General features: G+C 41.4%; 1 protein-coding gene across 3 annotated transcripts in view; it reads left to right on the top strand.

Moving 5' to 3' along the window:
* scaper (S-phase cyclin A-associated protein in the ER) overlaps window positions 1–12,375 on the top strand; it is a 283,244-nt gene that overhangs the window by 35,534 nt on the left and 235,335 nt on the right. The window lies entirely within an intron of this gene.

Raw genomic sequence — 12,375 nt, 5'->3', positions numbered from 1 at the left:
TTAAGCTCAAGTGGGATATGATATTTTGTTATAGAATGTAAGACTGCTTCAAGGATTTGAAAATAATCTGGTGATAAATCCTTTTGCATTCTTGTACGATAATTGATTACAGTGTAATTCTGGCAATCAGCATAGTATCATGTGTTCCAATGACAGGGGCTCTACTACCTGGTTTTGGTTGCAGGTGTAGATGGGAAAATTGTGGTTAGATTATGGACTGTTAGTCATGTAAGAAGATGAGCTGTTCTGTATGTTTTTTTCTTTCCTAGCTAGAGACAGTGCCTTAGGTTATGCAAAAGCAGTTCATAGCTCAAAGTTCACATGATTAAACCACAAAATGCATTCACTGCGAGTAGCTTGTTGCGCCTGGCTAATAGATCTGATAATAAATGACAGTAGTAGCCTGTGGGGAGGCAGAACAGTTTCTTTCATGCAGCAATGTTCTGCTGAAACACACTCTGTGGTTGCAGTTACATGCAATGTTGAGCAGGCCTTTTAAGTCACTAACAGTTTCCTTCCTACTCTCGGCCATTCATCTATACTTTGAGCAATAACGAATGATGTGTATTAATAATGTTATTATTCTGTTTCATTTGCTGCATACCATCACAAATCAGTCTGGAGCTTTAAAGTAAAATGTCTAGGAATGGGACAGAGGTACAAATTTTAAAAGTATTTCTCCAAGTCACAAATTAGTTTCAAGTATTGGAAACACAGTTCTGTACAATCACAAGGTATAGAATAATGTATAATGTACGTTTGATAGAAGTTGAACAGAATAAAACTGTATTGAGTGTGTTTTCTGAAGTACTCCACAATAACTTGGCAGCATTTATTGATTAAGTTAAATATGTAGATGTATAGTTAGACATGAATGTCTTGCATTTTTTTGTTTGAAATAACTTTTTAAGTAATTTAAATAACTGCTGAAGCTCAGATTCTTTGTTTTAAAAGGTTGTTTAAAGGTTGTGGTTCTGCTAACATGCTTTTCTGTTTAACTAGGGTTGGATATGAAGAGAATTTCCTTCAACCAAATCTCTCTGTAACTATCTTATTAATTTGCTAGCAAAGATGTGCTTCAAACCTTAGCCCGGTCTCGGAAGCAGTGCAGTATAGTCAACTAGAGTTCAAACTTTGGTTTTCTACCATCCTGCCATGGCTGTTTTGACATTTGAAATTTTTCTCCTGGTTTAAGACTTCTGTTTTGGGATAATATTTGATGAAACAGAGACAGATGGTTTATGTGACTGATGTGATATGTTAACAATGTTGTCATGAGTATTCCTTTAAAATCTACAATCGTGAAACCACCTCGCAGCATTTTTCTACATTTTTGTTTACTAAAGTTTAGTACTTCATATATGAGCTCTTTCTATGTTTACTTGAATTGTGAAAAATATTCATAAATTTACCTTTTTGACATTCTAAGCCTGTCTTGTGCCTGGAGACAGCACTTGGAGTTGCATTACACTTAGGTCGGTAACTATTAGTATTTTAGCCCATCAGTATCGATGTGAGCAATTTGAGATGATGAGTTATGAAAATTTGTATGATAAAGGGAATTCCACAATGTTAAAGTCTGGCTTTAATATGATTTTCTTGGATTGTTATATAGTATAGCTGTCATCGCAGTGCCAAGTTGTTTATTCCTTCTGTATTTTTCATCAGGCTTCCAGACTCCCAACAAAATCTACAGCTGAACTTGTCCTGTTCTGCTTTCACTGTGAAAGCTGCACACTTCAAATCTTGGCTTCTTTGGCATGGAGATGAAACAGTTGAACCGCAGTTCTCGCCTAAGGCGATGGCTGAGCTTCACTGCATTTAGGAAGTTTATGTAGTCCTGCTCAATTGCTCAGGATTAAAATAACTGGAGTTGGCTGAATGCAAAGAAGATGAAATTTTGATGATTTCAATGCTCAGTCATTTGCGCATTCATATTTTATATTCAGTGTGGCTATTGGCTATGAAACATGGTGTAACACTCCAAATGGGTTTGGAAGGTAGATGCAGGAGTAGAGACAGCTAACTGAGCGCTGTTCTCTGTTATGTGTCCCCCGGGCTGGAGTAACAGGCCTTCACTCTGAGCTAGCAGTTCAGAAAGAATTGCAGTTTGATGTGTTATGTCTAATCAAGGGTGAAAAAATAAGGATTAAAGAGAAATTAATCTTACTGTTCTAGTCTTCTTCAGTGATAGCATAAATCAAATATTTCTTTCAATATTATAATAGTCTTTAGACTATTTGCAATATTCTGCTTGAATACACAAAACAATTGGTTAAATACTAAATAAATATCAAATTATTGTAGCCATCCGTTTTCAACAGATGTGTTTGGTATTGGTGAGAAGAGAGAATCTGCTTACACAAGAACATGAGACGAACCAAATGGTTAATTGATAAACAATGAAAAGTGTCAGGTCTTTAGCAGATAATGGAAAGAATTTAACCTTTTTGTGAGTCTCAAATATGGCTGAATGAAAATGTATTGTGGAAAAACTAGATGTAGGAACAGAAGGAGGCCATTGAGCCCTCAAACCTTTCCACCATTTAAGGGTGATCTTTGTGCCAACTTCAATTACTATCTGCTTTATTTTATAGTAGCCTGAAACATTTGTAAAATTGACTGGCAGGTGAAGATCATCTGATCCATCAAAACTGAATCTCTTCAGTAATTAAAAGCTGTCAATCCATTCCGAAAATTTCAGTTGACCCAGCATTCATAGACTTGTAGGGGTTTGACTCCAACATTTTCACAACAGTTTGTTTGGAAAGAGATAGGAGGAACTGCAGATGCTGGAGAATCTGAAATAACAAGGTACGGAGCTGGATAAACACAGCAGGCCACGCAGCATCAGAGGAGCAGGGAAGCTGACGATTCGGGCTGAGACTTTATTCAGGAATGGGGGAGGGGAAGGGGGTTCCGAAATAAATCGGGAGAGAGGGGGAGGCAGATAGAAGATGGATAGAGGAGAAGATGGGTGGAGAGGAGACAGACAGGTCAAAGATGTGGGGATGGTGCCAGGAAAGGTGAGAGTGTAGGTTGGGAATTAGGGAGGAGATAGGTAGATCCAGGGAGGACGGAGAGGTCAAGGGGGTGGGATGAGGTTAGTAGGTAGGAGATGGGGTGGGGGTGGGGCTTGAGGTGGGAGGAAGGACAGGTTAGGGAGGCAGGGACAAGTTGAACTGGTTTTGGGGGAGGGGAAGGGGAGATATTGGAGCTTGTGAAGTCCATCTTGATACCCTTGGGTCCCAGGGTTCCCAAGCGGAATATGAGGTGCTGTTCCTGCAACGTTCAGGTGGCATCGTTGTGGCACTGCAGGAGGCCCAGGATGGACATGTCATCTGAGGAATTGGAGGGGGAGTTGAAATGGTTTGCGACTGGGAGGTGCAGTTGTTTAGTGTGAACCGAGCATAAGTATTTTGCAAAGCGGTCCCCAGGTCTCTGCTTGGTTTCCCTGATGTAGAGGAGGCCACAATGGGAACAGCAGATACAGAAATCCACATTAGCAGATGTGCAGGTGAACATTTGTTTGATGTGGAAAGCCTTCTTAGGGCCTAGGTTGGGAATGAGGGTGAGGAGGGAGGTGTAGGGGCAGGTGTAGCACCTCCTGCAATTGCAGGAAAAAGTGCCAGGTGTGGTGGGGCTTGACAAGTGAGTCCGGGAGAAAGTGGTCCCTCTGGAAAGCAGATAAGGGTGGGGAGGGAAAAATGTCTTTGGTGGTAGGGTTGGATTGCAGATGGCGCAAGTGTCAGAGGATGATGTGTTGGATCCGGAAGTTGGTGGGGTGGTACGTGAGGACAAGGGGGATTCTGTTCTGGTTGTTATTGCAGGGTGGGGGGTGTGAGGGATGGAACCCTGCAGCCCAATGGTATCAATGTGGACTTCACAAGCTTCAAAAATCCTCCCCAGCCGCATCCGAAAGCCAGCCCAACTCGCTGCCACCTCCCTAACCTGTCCTTCCTGCCATCTATCCCCTCCTCCCACCTCAAGCCTCACCCCATATCCTACCTACTAACCTCATCCTGCCCCCTTACCCTGTCATCCTCCCTGGACTAACCTACCTACTTCCTAACTCCCAACCTACACTCGCCTTTACTGGCTTCATCTCCACCTCCTTTGACCTGTCTGTCTCCTCTCCACCTATCTTCTCCTCTATCCATCTTCTATCCCGATTCTACCCCTCACTCCAAATTTATTTCCGAACCCCCTTCCCCTCCCCCTTCCCCATTTCTGAAGATGGGCCTCCGCCCGAAATGTTAGCCTTCCTGCTCCTCTGATGCTGCTTGGCCAGCTGTGTTCATCCAGCTCTACACCTTGTTATCTCAGTTTGGTTGGAAAACTGCTTCCAGGCTTTACTTGTAAAAGACTTAGCTGTAATTTTCCATTTATATGCCGCTTTTTTTTTTGATTCACCGCTAGAGGAGACAGTTTATCCCTTAATCATTGTAAATTCATTTATTAGATTTTTCCCCAACTTTTTGAAACTTGAAGTACAGCTTAAGTTTATTTAGCTTCTTCATAACTTAATGATGTGAAAGCCCCAGTGTTGGACTGGGGTGGACAAGGTCATAAGTCACATAACTCCAGGTTATAGTCCAACAGGTTTATTTGAAATCACAATTTATGATTTCTAATATACCTGTTGGAATATAACCTGGTGTCATGTGACTTATCACTTCATAATTTAAGCCTTTTTTAAAGGTCTTACTACCATTCTGAGTGAACCTGTGCTCTACTATTACTAACATCTTCTGGAGATTCCTTTTCTGAAGCCACAATAATTCTTTTTTTATGTTTGGTGCCCAGAACCAAATGTAGAACTTCAGACGGAGTGTGACCAAAGCTGTCCCCAACCAAAGCATCATTGAGTTATCCATGAGAAAAAGATCAGCATTTTGATTTGCTTTTTGTAGCTGCAACACTACCTTTTAATAATTTGTGCATGTGGATACCCAATCATTTTGTTCTCTTGCCATTAAGAAAATATTCTGAATTGTCTTTCTCAAATTCAAAGTGGATAATCTTGTGCTTCAGAAGAACACAATAAATAGGAGTGGGGATAGATCATATAGCGCATTTGAGCTTGGTCTACCATTCTTTATGATTATGGCTGATCTTGGGCTTCATTTCCATCTTTCTGCCTGCTCCTTTGATTCCCACAGAGATCGAAGATCTGTCTGTCCTAGTTTCAGATGTATTCAGTGATGAAGCATACACGATCCTCAGGGGTAGAGAATTTCATAAATTCATAACACTTTCAGTGAAGTAATTTGTCCTCATCCCATTGAGACCAACTGTGGGGGATACTGTTCAAAGTGAAACTACATTAGGTTGGTCCCTTAAGATGAGGGAGTTGTATTGTGATGCAAGGCTGAGTAAGTTGGGCTATTATCCAGAGTTTAGAAGAATGATCTCGTTGAGATATATAAGACTCAGAAGGAGCTTCATCTGGTAGATACCTAGAGATTGCTTCATATGGGTGGGGTATCTAAAATACTGTGGCAGTTTCAGGATAAGGGCTGATGATTTAGGACTGAGATGAAGTGAAATTAGTTAATTCAAGGGTTGTGAATCTGTTTAGAACTTTTTAACCCAGACGGTTGTGTACACTCACAGCCCGTTGACTGAGGTGATTTCTCCTCATTTTCAGTCCAAAACAATCGGCCCATTACCCTGAGATGGTAACTTGGTCTGGGAATCTGAAATAATGTCTCCGCATATATTGTATCAAGCCCCTTGAGAATCTTACTAAGTCGCTATGTACTCACCTCATTGTTTTAGACCCCAGAGAATATAGTCCAGTTTAATCAGCTTGTCATCAGAGGACAGCCTCACCAAGATCCGTTAAACAACAGTTTTGAAACCGGGACCTCGACCATGTAGAACGGCAAGAGCATGGGGACACCACCACTTTTAAAGTTCCTATCCAAGCCCCACACCATTGTGATTTGGAACTATGTCACTGTTCTTCGCTATCACTGGGTAAAAATGCTGGAGCACCACCCCTCACCCCCTACGACCCCCCCAAATAAAACAGCGTTCTGGGTGTTCTACACATTAAAGACTTCAACAGTTCGAGGGGGCAGTGGGCAGTCGGGATTGTCAATAAATGTTGGCCCAGCAATCAAGTTCCACAACCCTTGAATGAATTAAAAAGGAACTCTCATTGGGGGGAAACAATTTAACAAACCTTTGCTTTGAAATTCATTCTCCTTGGTTTGGCCCACTCACTTAGTCTGTCTGTCTCCCTGAGTAACTTCCTCCTTCCATGCACACGATTTATTGTACCTACTAATTTAATGCATGTGCAAATTTGGGTATGTACCTTCTGTTTCTTCATCCAAATCATTTATATATGACACAAAGCTGTGTTCCCAGCACACATCCATTGGGCAGAGCGCTTGTCACATCCTGTCAATCAGTTAAACTCTCTAGCTTTGCTCTTGCTTTTCTATCTTTGAAGCAATTATCAATCCACATTACAAGCATGTGATTAAGTTAGTGATGCAAAGTATAGTATTGGGTTTGAACAGAAGATTTTTGAAACCTAAAAGAAACCAGTTTAGTTTTTTGTTAGAGATCAGGAAAGTTTTAAGGTTAACTTGATGGACATATGTAAAATGGTGTAGGGATGGGACAGAATGGATAGAAACATAAGATAACATGGTGTGGAGCTTGAGGAACACAGCAGGCCAGACAGCATCAGAGGAACAAGAAAACTGACGTTTCCGGGAGGGACCGTTCTTCAGAAATGGGGGCTCTGAAATAAATAGAGACTGTTGGGGGGGGGGGGGGGGGGCAGTGATAGCATGTAAGTAGTGGTGGGGATTGGTCAGTGAGGTGGGCGGATAGGTAGGAGAGAAAACTGACAGGTCAGTGAGGTGGGGATGAGACGGGTGGGGGCTGGTCTTGGGATGAGTTCGTTGTGGGGAGAGTTTGAAGCTTGTAAGGTCCACAATGAGACCGTTGGATTGTAGGCTTCCAAGGCGGAAAATCAGGTGCTGTTCTTCCAGTTTTCGGGTGGCATCATTGTGACACTAGAGGAGACCCAGGATGGACATGTTGTCCAGGGAATGGGAGAGGGAGTTGAAGTGGTTCACAACTGGGAGGAGTTATTGTTTGTTGCGAACTAAGCAGAAGTGCTCTCCAAAGCGGTCTCTGAGCCTCTGCTTGGTCTCACCGATGTAGAGAAGCCTCCAACCAAATAGTCTCAATGTGGACTTTCCTAGCTTCACTATCTTCCCACCCCCGTTCTTATGCCCCCCCCCCCCCCCCGCCATTGACCTGCCTGTCTCCTCTCCCACCTATCTGCTCCTCCCACCTCACTAACCAATCCCCACCACTACTTACCTGCTATCACTGCTGCTCCCCTGTCTCTATTTATTTCAGAGACCCCCTTCTCCTCCTCTAATTTCTGAAGCAGTTGTCCCAACCAGAAACGTCAGCTTTCCTGCTCCTCTGCTGCCTGGCCTGCTGTGTTCCTCCAGCTCCATGCTGTGTTATCTCAGACTCCAGCATCAGCAGTTCTTACTATCTCTCATGGTTAGAAACATACTGCATCTCGTGAGTAAATGGTCCAGAATAAGGAGACATTGATACAAGATTAATGGGGAAAAAAAAGATTCAAGGCAGAGAGCAGGAAAAATGTCTCTGAATTAATGCAGAGGTTGGTGATTTAAAGCTTGGGTCATGTTAACATTAAAGAATAGATGTTAAAAGAGAAAAGGCTAATAGGGTTTTAAGAACTGAACAGGCAAGTGAGCTTAGGATTTGTGTGGAGAGTAAATATCAATGTGGAGAGGTTGAACCAAATGACCTGTTTCCATTTGTTATCTCTAATTCTATATTGGGGGGATCTGTAAAGTAGATATCAGAACTCTGCAAAAATGTAATGGCAAACAAAAAAAAATGAAAATTCCTGTGACTATCTCATTTAAAAGTCTTAGATTTTTCAAAAACACATTACGTAAACAAAGGATGAAAGAATGTAAAAACCAAAAGAACTGCGGATGCTGTAAAACAGAAGCAAAAACAGAAGTTGCTGGAAAAGCTTAGCAGGTCTGGCAGCATCTGTGAAGAGAAATCAGTGTTAACGTTTCAGGTCTGCGTTCAGGGGTCACAGGACCTGAAAGATTAATGCTGATTTCTTTGCCAGAATACTGATGCTGCCAGACCTGATGAAAGAATATAATTGTCCACTGAAAACCCTATGACCTTAATTAAAGTTCCCTTTCAAAAACGTTGGAAATTATGATCTAATAAATTGAACCTTTGTTGTTTTCTTTGCTATGACGTATAGCACATGTGACCCCTTCTAATTAGCTCTCTCTGAAATGGAAACAGAAAGAAAAGCAATAATCAATTATCTTGTCTTGTTGCAAAATTTGTTCTTGTCAAAACAAATGTGCTTTTACAACTCTCACTTTCTTTGCAAATTAGAGTACTATTTGCATTGGACCATCTCAAGACAGCTTGGGTGTGTGTTACATATCCTGTACATTTTGTTATGAATGAATCTGCTGTTTGCCTCAGTCATAGTACATTCCCCGTGAAAGAAATGAAAAAGATGATCAATTTTCTAGGTAAAAGAATGCCCTGGTGGATGATGATTTATCTGAAAGTTGTTTTTCAGTGTTGCTTCTGTGTGGCAGACTTGACCTTCAGAAAATAAATCCCCTTCATATACCAGGCAACCTCTATGACAATCCAATGGAGTTTATTTTAGCATGAAGCTTGCAATTACACAGCTTAGCCCATAAAGAGTTCTTTCTTGTCAGCGCCTTCTCATGCAGCAGAACTTTCCACTGTTTCAGCACCACAGGATATGTCTTCTGCACTGGCTGCTGTAGGTGAGGCAGAGAGAGGTATTGATGTCCAGGACCCTTGGGTCTTGTGTACTGGTATTGTGTGTCAGCAGGACAAAGGGTTGGCGCCAACCGTCCTGCTGTATGCGCCAGTAACTAGAATTAATTACAAACCAATCGAATCCGTTGCAGCCAATTGGTAAACTAATTGGTAATTTTAGCTGTACATCTATACTTTGTTATCTGCCTGTCTGTAACAGTGTTTTCAGAGCCACTTTTGTTCCTCTCTCTCCTGCTTGACAAAATGGCCTTCATCGCTGCAAGCGGAGAGATGCGCATCAGCGAGTACAGGGGCCACTCCAGCTGCTTGTCTTGTTTGTGTTCCCTTGTTCACTAAACAAGCCTCAGGTTACGGGTGCTTGGAACTGCTCTGATTAGAGCAGATAACATGGAGCTGAATCAAATACAACAAGACTGCAAGGTTGCAGCTAATCAGCTTGGAATTTTTCTACATGTTAAAGAATGCATCAGTGTTTAATTGGAGAAATGATTTTTTTTCTCATATTCTTGGGGAAAATATTTGCATATTTACTGTTAGAGTCATAAAGACAAGTGTAAGACTTTATTATAATAACTTAAAGGTGCTGAAAGGTGATGTTCTTCGTTCAGTTTTAGCTCTCAACACTGTTTTAAAGGAATGAGAGCAGCTGGGGATGGAAGAAGCTTGCTGAAAGCCAAGGTTAAGCGAAGGAATGCCGTTCCTCAGAACTTGCGAACACAGAATTCTCACAGGAAAACCAATCAGTGTGCTTGTGCAAAAAATTAATTGGATGCGGAAGGTTTTTCTCACAACTGTAACATTGTGAATGCACTCATTGGATTGTAAAATGTCAACTTGACTCACTAGAAGTGCTCTTGATTCAGAGGGTTGTAGGTTCAACAGACGTGTGCATTTGACTGCATGGCCGAGGAATATTATTGCTTTTTTGAAGGTCTCATACTAAACTGAGGCTTCATCTATTTGTCTGAGTCAAAGGTTCTGTAGCATCTTTTGATCAGAGTAGAAAGCCCTAGTAATATTCCAAAGTTTCTTATTCCCCAGCCAGCACTGTAAGAAACAGTTTAGTGTGTGAGGTTTTGCTGTGCAAAGTTTATGACTATTGTGTGTCACTACAAAACAAAAATAATTTGTTTGTTTGTAAAGTGCTTAGTGAGATCCTGAATGTGTGAAAGTCACTATATAAATGCAGTTCTTGCATTCTGTCTATGTTGGGTGAATTTGCTTCTAATGTAGCTGCTGAAACCAGTGATTTCAGTGGTTCTTTTTTGGTTCACAGGATGAGGGTGTCACTGGCTAGGCCATCAGTTATTGCCCATCCCTAATTGCCCAGAGGGCAGTTAAGAGTCAGCCACATTACTGTGGGTCTGGAGCCAGACCAGGTAAAGATGGCAGTTTCCTTCCCTAAAGGACATTAGTGACCCAGATGGGTTTTCCAAACAACCGTCAGTGGATTTGTGGTCATCACCAAATTCTTAATTCTAGATATTTATTGAAATCGCATTCCACCATCGGCCATGGCGTTGTCTGGGTTGTTGGATTAACTGTCTGCCAATAACACCACGAGGCCATTGCCTTCCCTTCAGGTATATTAAAAACAAAATAGGAATGCTGCTCCACTAAGGCTGCTTTCAGTTTTTTTTCGCCATCTGCTGATTGACTAACTGCTCAGCTCTTCCAAGCAGGTGAGCAGTGTGACATCCTCAGATGTTGCATTCGGAATCTGCATCCAGAAATGAGTGTACACTAATTGTTTTTTGCACTGCAGTCAGCGCTATACACCCCATTACATAATGCAATTGGGACTCTGTACTCTGGAATAGCCTATACTAAAGGGGATTCAATTTTACAGTGTTAGTGTTGTGATGTGGATTATTTTACTTTGTTAGCAGGGAGTAATGAAACATATTTAGCTGTTCTCCAAGACATTAGTAGTAATTGAAAGTGCATTAATCAATATATTTGTACATTATAGTATTCAGTTTTATAATTTTTCCTTCATATTACTAGTCACGATTATTGAGTTTACTCAAATCTTATGCGGTCTTGCCTCCATTCTCTAGAGGACTTTTGTTTTTTAGCTCCGTGTCATAACAGGACAAAGAAAGTCACGGCACTATCTCTGGAGCAAATAAAAACAAAAGCCATTCTCGTGATATTAAATGTAAAAGCAGAAAATGCTGGTAAAGTTTAACTCAAGAGGCATCCATGGTAATAACAGGCAACTGAACATTTTGGGTCTAGACTCTTCTCTAAAACAGGAAGTTATTTCAAAATACACAAAGCATACACTTTTTAAAACACATTCACAGACATTCTTGAAATGCATAACTGGATAAAAGGAGATGGCTAAATAGCAGTAGTGATATTCTTAATATTGTTTCTGCATCATCCACTAGTCATCATTGCTACCACCATAGCATTACTTAATGCTAGTGGATCGGTAGTTGGTGTTGGAGACCCGTACCTTCCTTTAAATGAGAAAAAACGTTTGTTCAATGATGTGGCACACTGGCTATGCCAGTATTTGTTTTTTTCCGGATTGATTTTTGATTTATTGTTGTCACATGTACTGAGGTAAAAGTGAAAAGATTTGTTTTGCTTTTTAGTTACCACCGAGAAGGTGATGATGAGCCAAATTCGTGGACTTGCCAAAGCGCACCTGGAGTGATTGCAGTCACCATGCTGTTAGGAAGGATGTTCCAGGGTTTTGATAAAGTGACAGTTGAAGTCTTGGTGATATTGTTCCAAAATGGAATTAAATGCGAGTTGGAGGGGAACTTGCTGGTGGTGTTCCTGTGTGTCTGCTGCTCTTGGCCTTCTAATTACTAGACATTGCTGTTACAGAAGGTGTTACTGAATGAGGCTTGGCAAGTTGCTGCAGTGCATTTTGCATATGTACATATTGCCACCTTATGTGTTGGTGGTGGATGGGATGCCAGTCAAATGAGCTGATTTGCCCTGAGTGATATTTAGTTTCTTGAGTGTTGTTAGAGACTTATTCCACTGTGTAAGTTGGTGGAGCTCAACAGTGTTCAGCCTGAGTTCTACTAGGGCCACTTGGCTTCTGGTCTCATTATAGCCTTGACCCTGACATGGACAAAAGAGGTGAAGTAAGAATGACGACTGCTGTTAACATGAAGACAGCGTTTAACTGAGCGAATTTAAAGGAGCCCTACCAAAATCAAAGTAACTGCATATGAGGGAAAGCTGTCCACGTTGGACTCACATCAAAGTTTGTTGGTGGTCAGATATCTCAGCCAAGGACATTACAGCAGGATTCCTTATCGTTCCAAAGCCCAGGCATCTTTAGCTGCTTCATCAATAATGTGCCATCCATCATAAGGTCAGAAGTGGGGATGTTTGATGATTGCATGATGTTTGGCATCATTTGTGACTTCTCAGATTTTGAAATGGCCGTGTCAATATGTCTCAAGGTCTGGATGCCAGTTATACCTAGTCTGGTAAGCAACAAGTAGCCTTCATGCCATGCCAGTGCCAGTTAATCATGAT

Source organism: Stegostoma tigrinum, chromosome 36, assembly GCF_030684315.1.
Source record: "Stegostoma tigrinum isolate sSteTig4 chromosome 36, sSteTig4.hap1, whole genome shotgun sequence".
NCBI lineage: Eukaryota > Metazoa > Chordata > Chondrichthyes > Orectolobiformes > Stegostomatidae > Stegostoma > Stegostoma tigrinum.
The sequence above is the reverse complement of the archived record's forward strand: the minus strand, read 5'-3'. Positions and strand labels throughout refer to the sequence as shown.